The following is a 12311-nucleotide window of genomic DNA, read 5'->3' as shown; positions in this document are numbered from 1 at the left end:
TTTGCAACTGAATTTTTACATGTCTTAAATATATTCTGGTAAACCACTTCCCATTTAGTTTAGGTAAATTGTGGTTCTTTTGAATGGGAGTTCTCATATTGTATTTATTTTTAGATTGTCATTGCTGCCTATAAATGATAATTTTTACAGATAACTTTTTATGGATTTATTTTTGTATCTTGTTACTTTACTGAAATTATTGCCTTAATTAGGTTTTTTTTTACTAATGGTATGAAATTTTCTAAGCAAACTATCATATCACATGCAAACAGGTATAACTTTTGACCAAAGTTTGTCTTTAATTTTGTCTTTTCTTATTACATCATTAGCATTTTAAGAAATATGTCAAATACTAGTAATGAAAGTAGTTATTCTTGTTTTATGGCTTTATTTGTTGAGGACATTTCCAGTGTTTCTCCAATGCTATTTTTTAGCTTTAGATTTATGCTTTTTAAAAATACTGTTTTTAAATGATTCTTCTGTATCTCTTCTTTTTAGGTATTTTTGGCAAGGTATAAATGATTATTATAATTTGTCAAAGGCACCCAATTATATGGTCTTCATTGTTTTTGTTTTAAATATTGTTAACTATGTTCATTGTTTTCCTAAAGTTGAATCATTATTTTCTTTGCCATAAAGTTCACTTTGTCATAGCAAAAGAATTTTGGATATATTGCTATGCAACTTTAGCTGTATATAACCATATGCACCTGTATATACTAAATACCTATGTTTATATATAGGTATATACTGACATTATCCCAACACATACCATTACATAAATGGTACAGTTATGTCACTGTATATATACAACACATACATACATACACATATATATATATATGTGTATGTATATATGTATATATATATATATACATATATATGTGTATGTATATATGTATATATATGTGTATATATATATATATATATATATATATATATATATATGTAGTACTATAATCAAATAGTAGAAAATCTAATACATGGCCACTTCACAAGATTCATTATTTTTACTAATTGGAACTAAGTGATAGTCTTTCTCCCTTTATTTTATTTTATTTACATTGTAAGATCCATTACCAATATTGGCCAATAATTTTCTTCCTCTGTTTTATTTTTTCTTGGTTTAGGTATTAGAACTATATTTGTCTCATAAAAGAAGTTCAATGTTTTCAATTTTTTTTTATTTTTTTGAGGCAATTGGGGTTAAGAGACTTGTCTAGAGTCACATAGCTTGCAAGTGTCTGAGGCCAGATTTGAGCACAAATCCTTCTGACTCCAGGATTGGTCTTCTATAAACTATTACCACCTAACTGTCCCTAATATTCTCAATTTTTGAGAATGATTTGTATAATATAGGAATTCATTGTTCTTGAAATGTTTGATAGAATTCACCCTTAAATGTCTGAACAGAATTTTTTTCTTTGTATCTTATTTAATTTAATTTTCTTTAATAAATATCAGTGCTTACTAATTCCATTTTCTTGTGAGGTAATGAATCTCCCAATCATTGATGGAACTTCAAGACTAGAATTCACTTGTTGCCTAGGTTCTATCATCTAAGGATTTTTATTCATTTAAGAAGACCAGGAGAGAATGATCAATATAATAGAAACAATCATAGCATAAACTAATAGACATATAGTGATCAGGCAAAAGAAACAATTTGATACTTGCTGCTATTCTTGCAATAGTCAGTCATTGATGCTGAAAACCCATCAGAGAATAGAATTAAAAGACTTTTTAAAATTATAATGCTCAGTTATTTCATCAGTCATTAGTTCTTCAGGCTCTGGAGCCAATTAGGAGACTTTTGATCAAGATGTAGTACTAGTTCTTCAGTCACTGAAACTGGTTCCACAAAATTCCCTGTGTTAGATTTGATTGAAACAAAGAATATTTGGGTATCCTCTATATAATCTACCAGAAAAGGAAATTCAAACACACTCTAAAAATTGACTGTATCCTATTAGACAATCCCCACACTTCACATAAATTATTTCCTTCAATACAAAAACCCACAGAGATAGAAATGATAGTTATTATTTTCTTTTACAGATGAAGAAGTTAATGAAATCAGGGCACTTGACAATGATCACATAACTAGTAATTATTAAAGACAGGATTTGAACCCATATTGTCACCCAAAGATTTATCCATCAACTTCATAATACATTCTAATATTATATAATGTATAGTACATATATATTATGTGTAATATATATTAAGTATAATATATAAATTATTCTAAAATATTTTGTTGTTGTTCAGTTATGTCCAATCCCTTATATCCTTATTTGGGATTTTTTTTGGTAAAGATCCTGGAGTGGTTTGCCATTTCCTTCTCCAGGTCATTTTCCAAATGAGGTATTGAGGCAAAAAGGTTCCAGGGTCACACAGGGTCTGAAAGCAGATTTGAATTCAGGTCTTCCTCACTCCAGAACTGGTGCTCTATCCACTGTGCCACCAGGGATCGAATTTTGGGTAGAGTGTTCAGAGTCCAGAGTGTTCAGCCTCCATTTTCTTTCTGTTTTGGGGGGAAAAGAAAAGTACACTTACCCTTCTCCAATTCTGCAGTCCTTGTTATGGAGTATTTCTCCTATTCCCCAAGGGCTTTCAAGAATCACTGGGAGTCTCTTATGTGTGTGTGGGTGAAGGGAAGTGTTAGAACTGGGAAATTTATATAATCCTAGTAGCTGAAGACCTATTTTCCCTGCCCCATTTGCTATTACCCTAGAGGAACAGTCAAGAAAAAGTGCTAAAGTCTGCATTTATATAAATCAGCCCTAAGATCATAGTCATACATAAGACTTTTTCCCCCTGCAGTAAGAAAGAGAATGGTTATAACATTAAATAACTGGGAAGGAAGTTTTTCAACACAGAGCAAGCTTGAAATATTTCCATTGAGCTGCTATTTCAAGAATGACAAAATCAAACCAACCAGAAAAGAGAATAATTGGACATCATTGTTAAGCTAGAAGATGTGGTTACAAACAGATTCCAAAAAGAATACGTAGCAAAGAAGTAGTAAAGTAAGAACCAGGCTATTCAGCCACAAACAGGACAGAAGCTGGCAGAGTCAGAAGGGGTAGAGTAAACACAAAAGCTCAGGCTCACAGGACAGAACAGTCAAAGCAAATCCCTTGGCTATCCCTTAAGGTACCTGCTCTTCCAGTTGGCACTTACCAAAATAAACCTGCCTACCTTATGACATATAAAAGGTAAGCATAAGTATAATGGAGAGATGCTACGATACTGTGGAAAAAGCATTGGCTCTGGAATCAGGCTATCTGGGCTCAGAACTTCCCTTGATATTCACTACCACTTTGACATGGGTTAAGTCACTTAACCTGTTTAGGTCTCAACTCCCTCTTCCGTAAAATGATAAGCTTAGATTAAATGGCATTTGAAATCTTTTTTTTTTTTTTAACCTCTAAATAGATGATCCTGTAGTGCCCAGTGATTTGTCCATGACCACACATAACCAGGCTGGAATTTGAATCTCTCAGAGATCCGTTAACCAATCCTTCTTTGAAGGAAACATTTCCTCTCCTAAGAATAAGTATGACGACAGATTCCAGTGGAAAGGTGAAGGGGAATCATGCTTGTAAAACGTTAATTGCCTGAAAAATAAAAGGACTTCCTCAAAAAAAGTTTTTTTGAGGGAAGAACAAATATGAAGTATTTTCTTCTGCATTTCTTTTTCTCTTCCTGTGAATTAAAAAAAAAGTTTTATTGGTCTTTTTTTGCACATCTATCATTATCCATTTAAGCTATCCTTCCCCCACACACACCAGAAGCCTTCCTCTGAGACAATTTTTTAAAATTGTTCAGCCATTTTTCAGTCATGTCCACCTCTTTGTGACCCCATTTTGAATTTTCTAGGCAAGGATACTAGAGTATTTTATCATTTTTTTTTTCTCCAGCTCATTTTACATATAAGAAACTAAGGCAAACAGGGTTAAGTAACTTATCCAGGGGTCACCCAGCTAAATTGTGTCTGAGCTGAATTTGAACTCAGGTCTTCCAGACTTCACATGGGGAGTTCTGCCCACTGCACCACCTAATTGCTCTGACTATACAAAACAAACTACAAAAGTTTCCATTTTTCTTATATATTCCTCTTTCTCGTTTTTTTTTTTACAGCATATCTGAATATTTGTATTGTTTCTATTAGGTTTGCAATAAAATAAAAGATTTAGAAACTCCTTACTTGTTCCCTATTACAGGGGAAAAAATAGCTCTTTTCTACGTGAGGTACCTTCAGAGAGTAATTCTATTGTGGGGCTGGACTGAGACCTTAGCTAAGTGACTGCTTTCAAATCCATCACCAGGATGGGTTCAGTCACAGCTCTGAAGCAAAGCAGCCCCAAATATAGATTAGATGCAGGTAGCCTGACTTTTTTTTCTTACCTCCGGGACACGTGTGGTGGTGCAGCTGTGGAGATGACATTGTTTGCCTTTCCCAGAAAAATACCTCCTCATGAATTAAGCTGCAGGCTCACAGTCAATGCCCCACTTACTTTGTTCCAAGCCCTCATTCCTTCGAGCCAAGAAGGATAGTGATGCTAGTATCTCATCCCCGACACTGAGATGCGGCCTTTGTTTGGAAGGACAGCCCTGCTGTTGTGCTCTAAATCATCTGTCAAAAGGTCTTCCTTTCCATTCTACAGACCTGGCACTGCTGGGCCTACTGAGCAGGGGGAAGGCACCACAGCTCCATTAAAGGGCCTGCTTCCTATGGGAAGTGTGGGAGACGCATAGTGTGAGAAAGGCTCCAGAAGGGAAGACATTCTAGGCTCTTCCAGTGGGAAACAGTAGGAAGCACTGTCCCTTCTGACAAGGCTTAGAGTGCATCTGCTTGCTTTGACACTAGTTAATGGTGTCTGCTGGTTCCACTGAATGTGAGAAAGTCCAGGGAGAGAAAATGGCAATTGAGTAGTGAATGAAGTTATTTTCTGGGGCCCTCCACTAGTTTGCTCTAGCTTTCTGAGCCCATCTTGCAATTCTTTATTCCAGTTTTTTTTTAATATGCCAAATAGAGATGACATTAGTTATTGACCTTCTCACGTGGTCCATACAGTTCTTGGGAAGATGGAAAAGAAAAGAGTATTGATAAGGCAAGGTATTAATGTATATAAAGTACTTGACTTGAAGTGAAGAAAAACTGGTCCTCGTCACTCCTCACCCACTAATTGTACGTCATTTAGTTTCTCTGGGGCTTAGTTTCCTCAACTATGAAATAATAACTATTACTTATATTACCTTTTTTTTTTTGAGGCTCAAGTGAAACAAGATATGTGAAGGTCTTTTTAAACCTTTTGAAGAACTCTATTTTGTTGTTCAATTACATCTGACTCTTTGTGACTCCATTTGGGGTTTTCTTGGCAGAGATCCCAAAGTGATTTGTCATTTATTTCTCCAGATCATTGTACAAATGAGGAAACTGAGGCAAACAGGGTCAAATGACTTATACAGCGTCATACATCTAATATCTGAGGCCTGATTTGAACTTAGGTCTTCCTGACTCCAGACTTGGCACTCTATACACTGAGCTACCTAGATATCCAAAAAAGAAGCTTTATAGGTATCACCACTGCCACCACCACCCAACACCACCCACTACCCACCCACCTCCACCAGCAGCAGCATCATCGTCAGCATCAGCAGCAGCAGCAGCAGCAGCATCACTGGTGAATTGGCACCCTGAAGACACTTCTTTGCTGAGATCATTCCTTCCTACTTGATGTAATTTCCTCATCAGATCTACTATTTTAGTAAGAACTCAAGCCATGCCTCTTCTCATGCTCTTTTCATCTTCTTTCTATTCATCTGCTATATTATCTCCCTTCAGATAATCTTATCCCATGTTATTAACTCCTCTTCTTATATTTGTCATTATTGCCATTACAACATAAGCTTCTTAAAGATCAAGATTATATTATTAGCTTCTATCTATATCTTATCTTAGCACAATGCTTAGCAGATTGCTTAGTAGTTAATTAGTAAAATGAATAAAAAGCACATAATAAATGTTCTATAATCTGTGTATCATATATGCTTAATGAAGATAGACACCTTCTTAAAATATATTTCTCCAATTTACACTAGGTTTTCATTAAAGGGGGAGAAAATACATTTAACAGTTAGACCCAGGTGATCAGAGTAATTAGAAGAATTAGAGAAGAGGCAACAAAGAAATTGGCCTTGGAATCAAGAAGATAAAGTTTCACATTTCACCTCTGACATTTACTAATTCTGGATAAATCAAATACGTCAGACAATTCCCTAAGATTTGAAAGGGTTATATCAACCTTAGTGGAAAAAGTTCCCATACTGAGAAGTCTCCATGTACCCAATATCACAGATAATAAGTACACCACCAAAGAATGTTGTAGAGAATCTTATGACAAATTGGTAGGGAAAAAAATAAAATGGTTCAATGAAAAAAGAGTATTAAACAGATTAAGGATATTTAGTCTAGAGAAAAGAAACAAAGCCACTTTTGAATATTTTGAAGGGTAATTTTGTGAGATCCTGATTAGACTTTAATCTACTGGCCCCCCCAAAAATAAATGAGAATAATGGCTAAAAATGGAAGGAGATAGAAAGATTTTTTTTTAATTTTAAACTAAAATCTAACAATTGGACCAGCCCAAAGTAGAATGGACTGCCCTAGCAAATAAGGAGTTCTCCCTCACTGAAATTGTTCAAGCAAAAGTGGCAACTAGAAGATTTGAGTTCAAATCCAGTCTCAGATACTCAGCCTGTGTGACTCTACAAAAGCCTACCACAGTTTCTTCATCTCCAAAACTGGGATAATGATAGAAGGGCTGGTTTGAAGATAAGATGCATTTGTAAAATGCTTTGCAAATCACAAATTTCTGCATAAATTCTATTTTTTGAACAAAGGTAGAATGAATTTGCATAAAAAGGTATTTCATTTCTGAGCTATATCATTTACAATTCTAAAATTGTCATTCATTCTCCTAGATAGTGAGACTAAACCTCTAAAATGAGAGAGGCAGCATTGCAATATTCTGTATTGGCCAAGTACTTTGTGGGAGAGGAAAGAGTTAGGGATAATAATATGTTGTAGTGTTCTTTCCCTTTTCTTCTGCAATGCTGGAGAGCTTTGCAAAACATTAGTTCATTAATCCTTCCAACATCTCTACAAAGCAAGCAGAGTATAATGATACCTGCCTCCTGCAGGGCTGAGCCTGGCTCTTTTAAAGGTACAGTGCCTCCAGTTAAGAAGCAACACTATGAGGAAAATGTTTGACTAGAGGCCTGTTTAGGTTGCATTTCTAAGAGGAAAAAAAAGGTATTTTGGTTTTTCCATCATCACAGTTTTTTCCAGTATTCCTCTTCACCTCTTCCAGAGAACTATTTTGTATAACAGTATTTTTAAGGATCAAAAAAGGGGAAAAAATAGCATTTATGATACAATGGGAAAAGTCCCAAAAATATGTACTACGAACATTATCTGTACATTTTCCTCCACTCAAGGAAGAGCATATTGAGTCGGGAGGAAAAAAGTAGCAAATCACTCCATTATCTTTACCAAAAAAATCACAGTTGATCTCACAGAATCAACATAGCTGAAAAACAACACTAAAACTAAAGTGTCCTTCTGCCATTGAGTCCAATGAAATTCTGTGGTGTAACACTGGACAGTGTCCTGGTTCTGGAGTTCAGAAGCTGAGTTCAAACCCATCAATACCTAAAAGACCTTGTACTAACCTCTGATCCTAAGGGTCATCTAGGAGAGGATCAGATTAGCTGGGCTCTAAGATTTCATTCAAGTCTCAGGCTATTATTCTATAGATTTTTCTAAATGCTCTTCAAAATAAGGCTTTTCCAATTCATTTAATTCGATTATATTTAAAAGGAAGCTCTTATTGCAGATCATTGTGCCAGTCCTGGAGGAAAAGATTCAAATAAGACAGTTTCTCTGCCTTGAAGGAAACCAGCACATAACAGATGATTAATATTTATTGACTATAGTCCAAAAAGAGGATATGACATAAATAATATAAAATGATTTTTTTGTTCCCAGAACTATGGTTTTACATGAATGTTTGGCTGTGGAGAAAGAAAAAAAACTATAGAATTTTAAATTGCCAATCCAAGACCAATTAAAATCTCAATCCTTTTCTACTTGTGACTATAGAGAATTCACTTAGCCTTTTCTATAAATAAGGGGGTTAGATGTATGCTCTAAAATTATGGTTACATTCATTGGCATAAGGAGGTCCCAATAAGAAAATTCTTTTTACTACTCCAGATCTATTGTTATTCTGTAGTTTATAATCCAAGAGAGTTGTCTGGGCAGGGAGGGATTAAATGACTTGCCCCGAGTCACATAGCCAGTGAGTGACAGCAGAAACTCAAATTCAAGTTTTCCTGACTCTAAAGCCAGTGCTCTACACACTGTTAGGTTTCTTTTCTATAACTAAATTAGAAATAAGTATAGGAACTAGATCTGTGATTTCCTTGGCATAAGGAACTCCCAGATGAGGAAACTTCCTCTGCCAATGTAAATAAATACTTTTATTTACCAGTTAAAGTCTTAGAGAGTTACCCAGAGAATGAGAAATAAAGTAGCTTGCAATGGGTCACCAAATAGCTACAAGTCTTAGTTGAGATTGGACAGAAAACTTCACAGTTTCAAATTTGACTATCTGCTGTGATGCTTTACTATAAATAATATATTTCTGTTATTATCATGTTTCCCATGTCTTTAAATGGGATTGTTCTAAAAGTAAAGTTTTTTTTTTACTTTCTCTTCTTTTTTCCTTGCAGATGATATCAAGCCAGAAGAATCATTAAGAGAATGTCTAGAGTCCTTTCTGGTTTTGTTTTTTTTTTTCTTTTTCCATAAATTGTAAGGTGTTTAGAAATTAACTTGAATTGAGGTGTGTTAGTCAGACTAAAGCAGAAGGAAGGATTCAGTAGTGCTTAAGAATTTCTCAGAAAATTTATTTCTTTCTTTTTCTCTCTCAGTCACCAATTTCTATTGATCTTATAAATGGGAAAACTGGGGCACTTGATAGATCCATAAACACGTGGTGTGAGAAGGGTATCCTGTGAGTGAGGAGAACCCAGGATTCTAGGCTTTTCCTATATTCCAAGAGTATTGATTTTCTAACTATTCTAGAGATGTTAATCTCTATCATTGCGTTGTTGTTTTTTCCATATTAACAATTCAAATAAAGAGAATCTGTGTGTGGAACTTTTACTGGTGCCCTAAAGAGTGAAGTTAGAGAGAGATGATGAAATCAGAAAAGATTCAACTAAAAAATTTTCTCATCATAATCTGTCACTTATCAGATCCTGCCTTTTATCTGAAAATTGGCTGATCAGAGCAGCTACCAGTCCATACTTGCCCTATCCAGCTGCTGTTCTAACATGTTTACCATGAACAAATACATTTTGTTTTTATAGAATGAATAATATCCTGAAAGGGAAACTTCAGTTTCCCACAGCCTGGTTTCAGAAATCTCAGCTGAGACTCCAAAATAAGTCAACCCTCACTATCACAAAATATTTTTTTTTTAAATTTGGAAGGAATATTAGCAGCCATTAGTCTAATCTTTACTTGATAGTAATCATAATAATAACTACATTTAATAGAGAGCTTAAAGGCTTGGAAAGTACCTTATGTATAGTAAGGCATCTGATCCTTAGCCCTCTAAGATAGTATTATGATCATCATCATCATCATCCCCATTTGTTGGAGGAAGAAATCTAGGTTGAAAGAGTTTAAGTGACTTGCCAGGGTCAAAGAGCTAGTAAATGTCTGAGATAGGATTTGAAGTCATGTCTTCCTAAGGCAGCCTGATGTTTGAGTGGATAGAGCAATGAACCTGGAGTCAGGAAGACCTGAGTCTACCCTCAGCACTTATAAACTATGTGATCCTGGGCAAGTCATTTAACTTGTTTGTCTTAATTTACTGGAAAAGTAAATGGCAAACCATTTCAGTATCTTTGCCAAGAAAACCTCTTCAACAATATGGATTGTGGTATGGTCTGAGGCAGGGGTTCTCAAACTATGGCCCAGGGGCCAGATGCAGCCCGCTGAGGACATTTATACAGCCCGCTGGGTTATGGCAAATGGGCTGAGGGGCGGACACAGAGTGTGAGTTTTTGTTTTTACTATAGTCCGTCCCTCCCACAGTCTGAGGGACAGTGAACTGGCCCCTGTTTAAAAAGTTTGAGGACCACTGGTCTGCGGGGTCAAAAGAGATGGACATCACTGGACAACAATTTCCTTATCTTAAGTCTCAGTCCTTATTGTCTATGCTACCTACTTGCCTAATAATGATAACTAATGTCCACATGCTACATTTAAGATAGGAGATATATATAGAGAGAGATAGAAATATAATGAAAATGTATATATATATATATATATATCCTATCTTACAACACACTCAAGTGATCATCCAATTTTTGCTTGCAGATTTCTAAGACTGCCATTCTAATTTTGTGCATAGTTAGAAAGCTTCATTTTTTCTAGTATCAAATCTAAATTTGTCTCTTGGCATCTTCTACTCATTGCTCCTGATGTTATCCTCTGATACAAAACTTTTTTTCATAAAACAGTTCAAATACTGGGAGACAGCTATCATGTCTTCTCAGAGTCTTCTCTTCATCAGTCTAACATCTCCATTCCTTCAACTGAATAACTGTATTTAAAATGTCCCATAGGATCTTTAAAATCTCACAGAGATGAAATGGGTCTGGGGTAGAGCTTTTTTCTTTGCTGATTATCAGAGTAAAGAATTACCTATGAAAAACTTATACTAAATATACAATATTCTTAATAAATCACTTTGAACAGGGGCGCTTAACCTGGGTTTATGAATCATTCCATAAATAAATTTCAGAATATTTGTGAACTTGGATATATATATATATATATATATTTCATGATAACTGGTTTCTTCTGAAATTCTACATATTTTACTCTATGCATTTAAAACCATTATTCTTGGAAGCGATCCATAGGCTTCACCAGAATGTCAAAGAGGGCCAGAACACAATAAACATTATAAAATACCTTTCTTAGAGGAAAATGGATTATTCATTTTTCTAAGTTTTAGGTGGATGGGCCCAGTCTCCTGAGATTTATGAGTAATACACGAAATCTGCAGCTGTTAAAAAAAAAAAAAGTATTTGTTAATGATTTCTAGGAGACATTTGTGAATCAAATTTCTGGGAAGATATAAGGAAGTCATTTGGAGGCTCACAGTTTTATATACTTAGAATATACACAAAAAGACTGAAACATCAGATTTTAGATTTAATGCTGGAAAGAACCTTAGATGTCATCTAGCCCAACTTCCTTATATTACAGATGAGGAAACTGAGGCCCAGAAGTGAAATAACTTACCTAAGACAGTGCAGGTAATAAGAGGCAGAGCTAGCATTTGAACTCTGGACTTCCAACTTCAAATCCAGTACTTTTCCCGCTGTTCATCACTGGGCTTGCTTTTTCAATCACATGATCCATGACTTCTGTGAGGTTGTGGTAAAATAGGTAATTTTCTGCTTTGTCTGAGACTTGGAAGTCCAAAGGAAGCTCTCCTCTTACTTCCTGAATTCTACTTCAGGAGTAAGGGACTGACAGTCACATATTCTTTGGTCATCTGATTAGAGCACACAGTTGCTATATTACTACAGTTTAAGGAAAAAACTTCTCAGGGTACAAATCAGATATAAGCAAGCCAAAATGCCACACAGATTATAACAAATTCAGTTTAGTAGATCAACTTAAAAGATCCTTCTCCTATCTCCAGGTATTATTCTACCTGGAAAGCTCCTCAAAGATCATAGACCTCAACAATAAATTCAATAAACATGTAGTAAGCCATGTGCTAGATGCAAGGTACCAGGGTAGCAATTTCATATAGAATTACAAAAAGCTAGAAGGTACTTAAGGGATTGAAGTCTGTATTAAGAATCACAGAATATTACAATGGGAAAGAAACCTCAACAATCATATAATCCACCCATGTGGGAAAGTCTCTACTCTATCTGTTTCAAGTGATTCTAGGAACAAGAGGGAGATGAGGGAAATAATATAATATTGCTTGGAATAGATGTGATAATGAAAAATAAATGAGAGAAAGAAGATAAAAACTATACAATTCTTTTTTTTTTTTCTTATGTTTTTTCTGTACTGAGGGAGGATACTCTGTGGGTTGGGCATAACAAAAAAATTTATTAAAGGAATTGAAAGCCATGATAAGTGAGAAGACAGCAAAATGCCACATTGATGCTTACAAGGTTGCTAAAATCAGATG

The 12311-nt window shown here is 35.1% G+C and overlaps 1 long non-coding RNA gene across 1 annotated transcript; it reads right to left on the bottom strand.

The window, feature by feature from the left end:
* Positions 1-858: 858 nt before the first annotated feature.
* Positions 859-11884, bottom strand: LOC141543096 (uncharacterized). The gene is made up of 3 exons (XR_012482327.1): positions 11399-11884; positions 11066-11159; positions 859-2527 (listed from the first exon to the last, which is right to left on the bottom strand). It is a non-coding gene; the product is annotated as an uncharacterized LOC141543096 (long non-coding RNA).
* Positions 11885-12311: the final 427 nt, after the last annotated feature.

This window comes from Sminthopsis crassicaudata, chromosome 1 (genome assembly GCF_048593235.1).
Source record: "Sminthopsis crassicaudata isolate SCR6 chromosome 1, ASM4859323v1, whole genome shotgun sequence".
Lineage (NCBI taxonomy): Eukaryota > Metazoa > Chordata > Mammalia > Dasyuromorphia > Dasyuridae > Sminthopsis > Sminthopsis crassicaudata.
This window is presented reverse-complemented; position numbering and strand designations above follow the sequence as displayed.